The sequence below is a fragment of the Rattus norvegicus genome, chromosome 10, assembly GCF_021556685.1.
Source record: "Rattus norvegicus strain SHRSP/BbbUtx chromosome 10, alternate assembly SHRSP_T2T, whole genome shotgun sequence".
NCBI lineage: Eukaryota > Metazoa > Chordata > Mammalia > Rodentia > Muridae > Rattus > Rattus norvegicus.
The window spans coordinates 85,542,657-85,551,490 of NC_141543.1; the positions used below are offsets into that span (position 1 = coordinate 85,542,657).

The 8,834-nt window shown below is 45.9% G+C and overlaps 1 non-coding gene across 1 annotated transcript; it reads left to right on the plus strand.

Moving 5' to 3' along the window:
- The first annotated feature begins 3,171 nt into the window (after window positions 1–3,171).
- Window positions 3,172–3,244, plus strand: Trnar-ccu (transfer RNA arginine (anticodon CCU)). Its single transcript has one exon. It is a non-coding gene; the product is annotated as a tRNA-Arg (tRNA).
- The last annotated feature ends 5,590 nt before the right edge of the window (window positions 3,245–8,834 follow it).

Consider the following 8,834-nt stretch of genomic DNA (forward strand, 5'->3'; position numbering starts at 1 on the left):
GCCCAGGATGGCCTCAAACTCATCGCACTCCCCCTGCCTCAACCTCCCAAGGGGTGGGGTTATAGTTCTATATCACCACAGTCTGCTCTGTAGAGCACACCTTTAATCAGGAGGCAGAGGCAGGCAGGGTCTCTGTAAAAGTGTAGAATATATCCCTGTTTCCATGGTGTCTGTTTGTCTGTCTGTCTCTACAGGCATAGCTCACTCCTCTCTGCACTCTCTTTGTTCTTCCTCCTTACCTTTTCACAGGGCTTTCTTTGAGCTCAAATGCTGAGCCCAGAGCATGTTTCCTTCCCTGTCCTAACTATCCTTAGGCCTGGGCCTGGTAACTTCTAGCCTTTGTACAATCTAATCTTCCAAGCTGATTGATTCAACCAGCTGTATCACCTCAGCTTCTGAGAGAAGCTCTACCTCTCTCTCTCTCTCTCTCTCTCTCTCTCTCTCTCTCTCTTTCTCTCTCTCTCTCTCTCTCTCACACACACACACACACCACACCACACACACCACACATACACACCACACACCACACCACACCACACACACACACACACACACACCACACACACACCACACCACACACACACACCACACTACAGCACACACACCACACACCACACACACACACACCACACACACACACACACCATACACACACACCACACACACCACACTACACACACACACCACACTACACCACACACCACACACACACACACCACACCACACCACACCACACACCACACACACACCACACATACACCACACACACACCACACACACCACACACACACACACCACACACCACACACACACCACACATACACACACCACACCACACCACACGCCACACCACACACACACACACACACCACACCACACACACCACACACACACCACACACACACCACACACACACACCACACACCACACACACACACACCACACACACACACACACACCACACACCACACACACACACACACCACACCACACACACCACACACACACACACACACCACACACACACACACCACACACCACACACACACACACACACACACCACACACCACACACACACACACACACACACACACACACACACACACACACACACACCAGCTCTACTTCAGTCTCTGAGTCAGTCTGAAGATTTGTTCCAGGTTCTCAACCAAGTGGTTCCTTCCACAGCTTCCTTTGGGTAGAAGTGGAGGTGGCTGGCATGCACTGGGGGAGGGTGTAGCCTAAGCATTTTCTTCCCAACATGGTTTCTTTCAGTGTAACTTCTTCAAATGAGTCCACCGGGGAGCGTCTGCCACTTGTCTTCATCTCATCAAAACACTTCTGTATCCGCCTTGGCTGGGAGCCTGCAGATGGGGGAGTGGAAGAGCCCTTCTCTTCAGGGTGGGAAGAGAAAAAACTCCAGCCCAGCTCATAAGGCAGCACCAATGTCCTGAAAGTCGTGGGGCATCTTGAAGGTAAGATACACCCTGATAGTGACCAAGTCTACTGAGTGACATCATAGGGGAGATTGGACCAAAAAGATCTCCTGAGTCCAGCAGCAAGGATCTGGGGACATTTTCCTTGACTCCTTATTGGATTTGTCATTGTCTTGGACATCTGCTGTTTCTGCCTCCCAGCAGGCTTTTGCCTTCTGTCAAAACAGTTCTCTGGCCTTGGTGGGATTGGCTTCACTCCAGCTTCTGGGTGGTCCTTGTCGATCATATTAACATGAAACAGAAATATTTCCCAACCACGTGCAACTCCCCATACCTTCTTCTTCTCAACCTTTTAATGTGTCCGAATGTCCCTGCCAAGTTGTTGGCTGTGACCCCTGTGTTCATGAGTATTCTTACCTCAGGCCACATGAAGTGCATGGCCCTGGGGACCACATAAAGCTCAGATAATGGCATGTTCTTCTCCTGCCGTTCCAGGGCCAGCCCCAGCAGTCTCCACATAGGCTCCTGACTCACCTCCTAACCTAAAGTGGTTGTGGATGGATGTGACAAACAGGAGGAGCAGGACTCAGCACCAGTGGGTGACAGAGGGTGCAGGACTCATGCTCACATAGTTCCCTTAAACCTGCGGCTCCAGTTGAGCCAATCCTGGTGTGGTGGTTTGAATGAAAATGGTCTGCATAGGTCCTTAGGGAGTGGCACTATCAGGAAGAGTGGCTTTGTTGGAGGAAGTGTGTCATGGGGGTGGGGGTGGGGGGGTGGGCTTTGAGGTCTCAGATGCTCAAGCCAGGCCTAGTGTCTCACTCTCTTCCTGCTGTCTGCTGATCCACATGTAGAACTCTCAGCAACCTCTCTAGCACCATGTCTGCCTGCAAGCCACCATACTTCCCACCTTGATGACATGGGCTAAAACCTTTGAACTGTGTGCCAGCCCCAATGAAATGTTTTCCTTTCTGAGAACTGTTGTGGTCATGGTGTCTTTTCACAGCAATAGAAACCTTAAGATACCCTGTAAATGTCACCTTTATTTCCTCAGATGATGGAATGAAACAAGAGCTGTACCCAAGCTGTGCAAGCATACAGCTTGGGCTGAGCCCAGAGCATTCCCTTCCCTGTTCTAACTATATATAGGCCTAGGCTTGAAGACTTCTAGCCTGTGTACAATCTAATCTTTCCAAGCTGATTGATTCAATCCAGCTTCCCTCGGCTTCTGACTGCATTGCTCTGCTTGGCTTCATACCAATTTTGGCATTATGTTCTAATCTTCTTGTTCCTTCTCATTCTCTGGCTTGCTCTGTCTTCATCTGTGTCTAGCTTGTTCTCTTTGCAACCTGTCTCTGTAAAATTGTCCTGGTGAAACATCTACGCACACACCACACCACCTGTGTCTAGCTTGTCCTCCCTCCCTGTGCTGCTCTTAAATAGTCCTCTCTTTCCTGTGCTGTTTTTGTGAGTTGGGCATATCCTATATCTGACTGTTTCTGTCAGATTGTCCTCTGATTGGTCAGTTTGTCTGCCCCTCAATTAGACATCATTTTCAAACATGGCTGTTTCCTTCTACAAACAAACTAACATTACCTTCATTGTTAAGGATTCAAGGTGAGTACTAAGGGGTTGTCTGTATTCCAGCCAGATCATATGGACCTAGAAGGTCTTTGGGTGTGATTCCCTTACAAGAACAGTCATGTTGCTGGATTAAAATTCCTCTACAAGTGGGCCCCAGTGGCCTAATGGATAATGTACTGGCCTCCTAAACCAGGGATCGTGGGTTCGAGTCCCACCTGGGGTAGAAGGATCTATTTGGGGTCTGGAGAGATGGCTCAGCAGTTAATAGCATTGACTGCTCTTCCAGAGTTCCTGAGTTCAATTACCAGCAACCACATATGGCTCACAACCATCTGTAATGGGATCCGATGCCCTCTTCTGGTGTGGCTGAAGGCAGCTACAGTGTACTCATATACATAAAAATAAATCTTTATAAAAAATTTCCTCTACAGTATCTGAACACACCCCTGTCATAGCATCTTGAGTTGTTGTTAGGCCTGGCTGATTTTTATGGTCTGGTACATCTGATATGTTTATCTCTTGAGATAATCATATCTTGTGACATCTCTGATGGTCACCCAATGTCCTGCAGTCTGATGCTGTGAGAATTGATTTATATGTTAATCTGACTCAGCTAAGGAATGCCTAGAAACTGCTGATCATTTTGTGGTGTGTCCATAAGGAAGCTTCTAGAAGAGAAGAACATTTGAATACTGAATGCAGAAGACCCACCTCTACCAACATGTTGATCATTGTCTGGTACACGAAGGGCCAAACAGAAAAAAAGGAAGCAAAGGGAACTTCTCCTTTTTTGGACTGGGACGTCCGTTTCCTGTGGACATTAAAACCTTTGTTCTAGGCTGGCAAGATGAGTCATTTATAGTCAAGCCTGGTGACCCGAGTCCAACCCCCAGGGCCAAATGCTGGCAGGAGACAAGTGACTCTTGCAAGTTGTCCTCTGACCTTTATATGTGTATGGCCCTTCACCCCACAAATAAATAATGTAATAATTTTTTAAAAATCTGGTTCTTGATGTTTCCTGTGTTAGAACGTCTACTGGTAGCCCCTCTGAGTCCCAGCTCCATAGCAGCTTTAGAGTGAAGACCTCTGCCCCCTGGTTTTCAGATCATCGACTACACAGAATCATGTCACCAAGTCCCCTGGTTCTTCAGTTTGTCATGGGGCTGGCACACCAAGGGATTTCTCAGATTCAGGAACTGTGAGAACCAATTCCTAGCCTAAATCTCTTTTCATGTTTCTCTGCAAATGGTGTTGGTTCTGTTTTTTGGGAGAACTCAGGCCAGTACAGATGCATGCTAGGAACTGAGGCTAAGCTGATGGTCATACCACAGTGGATGGGAAGGCTTTGCTACAGAGCCTAGGCAGCCATCATGTTGCTCCTCCCTGCTGGCATTTTCTGGACACCTCACACAGAATCTTTTCCTACCACAACTGTGTTGGCTACTGTCTTGTTGCTGTGCCGACACACATAACATAGTTCAAGGGTCTATCACGGCAGGGAAGTTATGGTGGTAGGAACCTGAGGAAGCTGGTCACATTGAATCCACAGTCAGGAAGTGAGAAGCAGGATTTCTCCTTTCTATGCAGTCTGGTATCCCAGACAATGGGCACAGCACCAACCACATTAAGGACAAGACTTCTTACCTCAGACAACCAAGTCAAAGACTTTTCCAGAGAATCATTTTTAGAGTAACTCTAAATCCCATCAAGTTAAGAATCAAGATTACTAGGGGTTGGGGATTTAGCTCAGTGGTAGAGCGCTTGCCTAGCAAGCGCAAGGCCCTGGGTTCGGTCCCCAGCTCCGAAAAAAAAAATCAAGATTACTAATCATAGAACTATAAAGCGCTGGACACTGGATGCTTAAAGCCCTAAAGGCAGAAGGCATAGTTTGCCACAGAACATTTTCCTCCTTTGCTCCCGCTCATAAGTCAATCAGAAGGAGATGCCAAGCTTGTCCAGAAACAGAAGTTTCTATCAGGCCTTGGGCTTCCATTATAATAATGGGGGATAGAGAATAAAGTAGTTTTCCCTTTTTCTTTCTTTTTTTTTAACATTAATTTATTTTATGTATGTGAGTACACTGTCACTGTCTTCAGTCACATGAGAAGAGGGCTTCGGATCCCATTACAGATGGTTGTGAGCCACCATGTGGTTGCTGGGATTTGAACTCAGGACCTCTGGAAGAGCAGTCAGTGCTCTTAACTGCTGAGCTATCTCTCCAGCCCCCAGTTTTCCCTTTTTCTTGGAGGAGCATCCCTGCCTGGTCCCTCCAGACTTCCCTATCATCCTGGTTTTCCCGCCATCTTTACAAGGTTTCTCTCCAGCTTGCTGGAGTTTTACCTAGCGTCTTCTTGCATTTGTCACTTTGCTCTCCTCTGACTTGAGCATTGTGACACCATCAATATAGTGATGCATCAATGCCACTGTGCAGAGACCGTGATCCCTTTGTACCTCCTTCTAACAAAGGACAGGAGTTAGCATCACCAGAGGCTGGTGTAGAGGCGTGCTGTTGATACTCACCCTACTTGATACAGAGGGGAGTGGGCCTAGTCTTAGTTAGGGCTTCTATTGCTGTGATCAGACACCATGACCAAAGCGTCCTGGGGGGAAAGAGTTTATTCTAGCTTAAAACTCTCAGGTCATAGTTCATCCTCAAAGGAAGTCAGGGCAGGAACTGAAGCAGAGACCATAGAGGAATGCTGCTTACTGGCTTGCTCATGGTTGGCTCAGCCTGTGTTCTTGTTTTTTGTTTTTCCAGGCTGGCCTCAAATTCACAGAAATTCACCTGCCTCTGCCTCCCAAGTGCTGAGATCAAAGGCATCTGCCACCACCACCACCTTGCTAAGCCTGCATTCCTACAGCACCCAGGACCACCAGCCCAGGGCTGGCAATGCCCACAGTGAGATGGGTCCTCCACACAAATTCCAAAATTAAAAAAAAAAAAAAGCACCGTGGGCCCACAGGTCAATCTGGTGGGAGCACTTGCTCACTTTGGTTTCCCCTTCTGGAATGACTCGTACTGTGTCAAGTTAGCATAAAACTAGCCAGCATGGTCCTCTTTCTCGATGGGGATGGGGAAGAGCGTACTGACGGCTGAATGGATCATTAATACTGTCTGAGCCAGTATTAATCTGCTCTAACAAAGATAATCCTCAGTACAGCAGCAGGGATTGACGCCAGAGCAGCATCAGTTTGTGGGAGCTGTCCGTCATCCTCTTGGGTTGAGATGAATAATGGCCGTGCTGGAGACTGTCCTCTCAGGGTGCCACTAACCTCTGCGATCCCCATAGTCTGCAGTATGGGATTTGACCAGCTGGGGTGGGAGGCAGTTCCAACTGCTTTCTCTGTTACTCTAAAGGCTAAAGGACCAACGGGAGGGTTCAAACTGACTCTAGCTGTGTCAGTTCTGCTGAATTATGAGACTGTCAGGTTGGAGCTATGGACCTAGCAGACCCTGTGTCAAGCTGTCACGAACTAAGACTTAAGGTGTGACCCTACAAGCTGCCTGTGGTGCTGCACACCTTTAATCCCAGCACTTGGGAGGCAGAGGTAAGCTTATCTCTGTGAGTTTGAAGCCAGCCTGGTCTACAAAGAAAGTTCCAGGTCAGTCAGGCAACACAGAGAAACCCTGCCTCGAAAAACAAAGCCAACCAACCCAACTACTACTGTGAACCCCAAAGTTCTCTGAAGACTGAATGCAGTGGCGTTTTGAAAAAGAGTGGGCTCTACAAGCCCATTTATTCGACTGCTTAGTCATCAGGGAATGGCACTGTTTGAGAAGGATTAGGAGATGTGGCCTTGTTGGAGGCAGGGTGTCAATCCCTGTGGGCTTTGAGGTTTCGAAAACTCACATGAGGCCCAGTGCCTGCAGACCAGGATGTACTTCTGAGCTACTGTTTCAGGGCCATGAGCCACCATGCTGATAACTGACTAACCCTCTGAAACTGTAAGCAAACCAGCAATTCAATGCTTCCTTTTGTAAGAGTTGCCTTGGTCACGGTGTCTTTTCACAGCAATAGATCACTAAGACAAGTACTCTTCTCTTTCCTTGGTGTATGACTTCCAAGTAAGCATCAAGGACTATGGAAGAGCCAAAGGAACCTTAACCTGTCCATTTGACAAGTGATGCTGGTATCAAACCATGGTCCTAGTGTGTGTGTGTGTGTGTGTGTGTGTGTGTGTGTGTGTGTGTGCGCGCGCGCGCGCGCGCTTGTGTGTGTTATAGGCAACGTCTTGCTATAAAGCTAAGGCTGACTTTAAATTCACAATCCTTCTGAGTGTTGGAATTTCACATGTGTCATCACACAGCTTATCTGACCCTGACCAGTCTTTAGAAAGCCATATTTCAATAACAAATTAAGCCTGGACATTCGTGAACATAAAATGATGTTTAGGGGACTCAGCTATGAGCCACTCACAGCTGAGTCAAGCCAAGCTGTAGCTTACACCTCATAGATAGAAGCTCTCAGCTCAAAGCTTGCAGCTTTGAAAATGGGTGCCCTGGTACATACCAGTAACCACGGTCAAGAGACCATGGTCCAGCAGAAGGTGGAGGGGGGGAAAGCACCAGGTTCTTGGTGCTCTCCTTGGAAACTGCTAGATTATACCTTTCTTGGAACAACATCTCAGCCACATCGTTCAGCTAAGCACATAGGAAAGTTCTTCTTCAAGTTGTGTGTTGGGATTTCTGTCACTTCCAACATAAGGATTATTCACAAATCCAAGTAGTGACATTAACAGTTTTGTCACTCTTCAAAATCAGAAGTTCATTCTGTAAAAGATCGGAAAAAATTAATGCGGGAAGAAAAAAACTTTTTGTATAAATTAATGATTCCTTTCTTGACCTATACCACTATGTAAATATGGAGCAGGAATTGCTTATGAAAATATTTACAAGCTCCTACTGCCGTATAATTGGTGTTTGAGCACCTCATTAATATTTAATTTTTCATCAACCAAATTAATATTTAATATTTCTTGAACTAATTTATTGGCATATTTTCAACGTCCTCCTGAGGCACATGACATAAATCATATTAATAATATATAGAGTAGGAGCTTTTCACATTTCTTTTCTGAGCTAACATTTAAAAATAATTTTCTATGACAGGAAATTCTAAACGTATAAAGCTCTTGTGATTGGCTTCAGCAACCAAAAGGAAATAAATACAATGTGGGTTTAATTATAGCTATGTCTTGGTTTTTGACATAATGCTTTTTGTTATTAACTCTTGTGAAGTATAACATCCCATAAAATACTTCAGCCGTCCATGACAAAACAAGGCGAGAGCTTGAAGCTACAAAAAAAAATATAGGAGACAGCTTATCAGATGAGACTGGATGGTCCCCTGCGGGAACTAGGGTAGGCTGTGTTTGTTGGAGTGGCAAAGACCTCAGTTTTTCAGGTGACTGATATTTCTCTTGTCACAGTGTCCTGCTCCGTCTATCACCTGAGAACACAAACGGCTCTTTAAACAAGTCACACTTACCAATAAATAATTCAAAACTTCCAGGTAGTTTTTTCTTTTGTTTCTATTATGTTATTTATTTTTCTGTTTTTTTTAATTGTTATTTTATCCCAGATAGGATCTTACTATATAGCCCAGGCTAGCTTTAAACTCTTGATACTCCAGTTCCAAATTAAAGGTATGTACCGATATACCTGGCCTTTATTTATTTATTTATTTTTTCTTTTTTTTTTTCGGAGCTGGGGACTGAACCCAGGGCCTTGCACTTGCTAGGCAAGCGCTCTACCACTGAGCTAAATCCCCAACCCCTATTTTTTTTTCTTAAAGTGATTCCACCAGACTTTC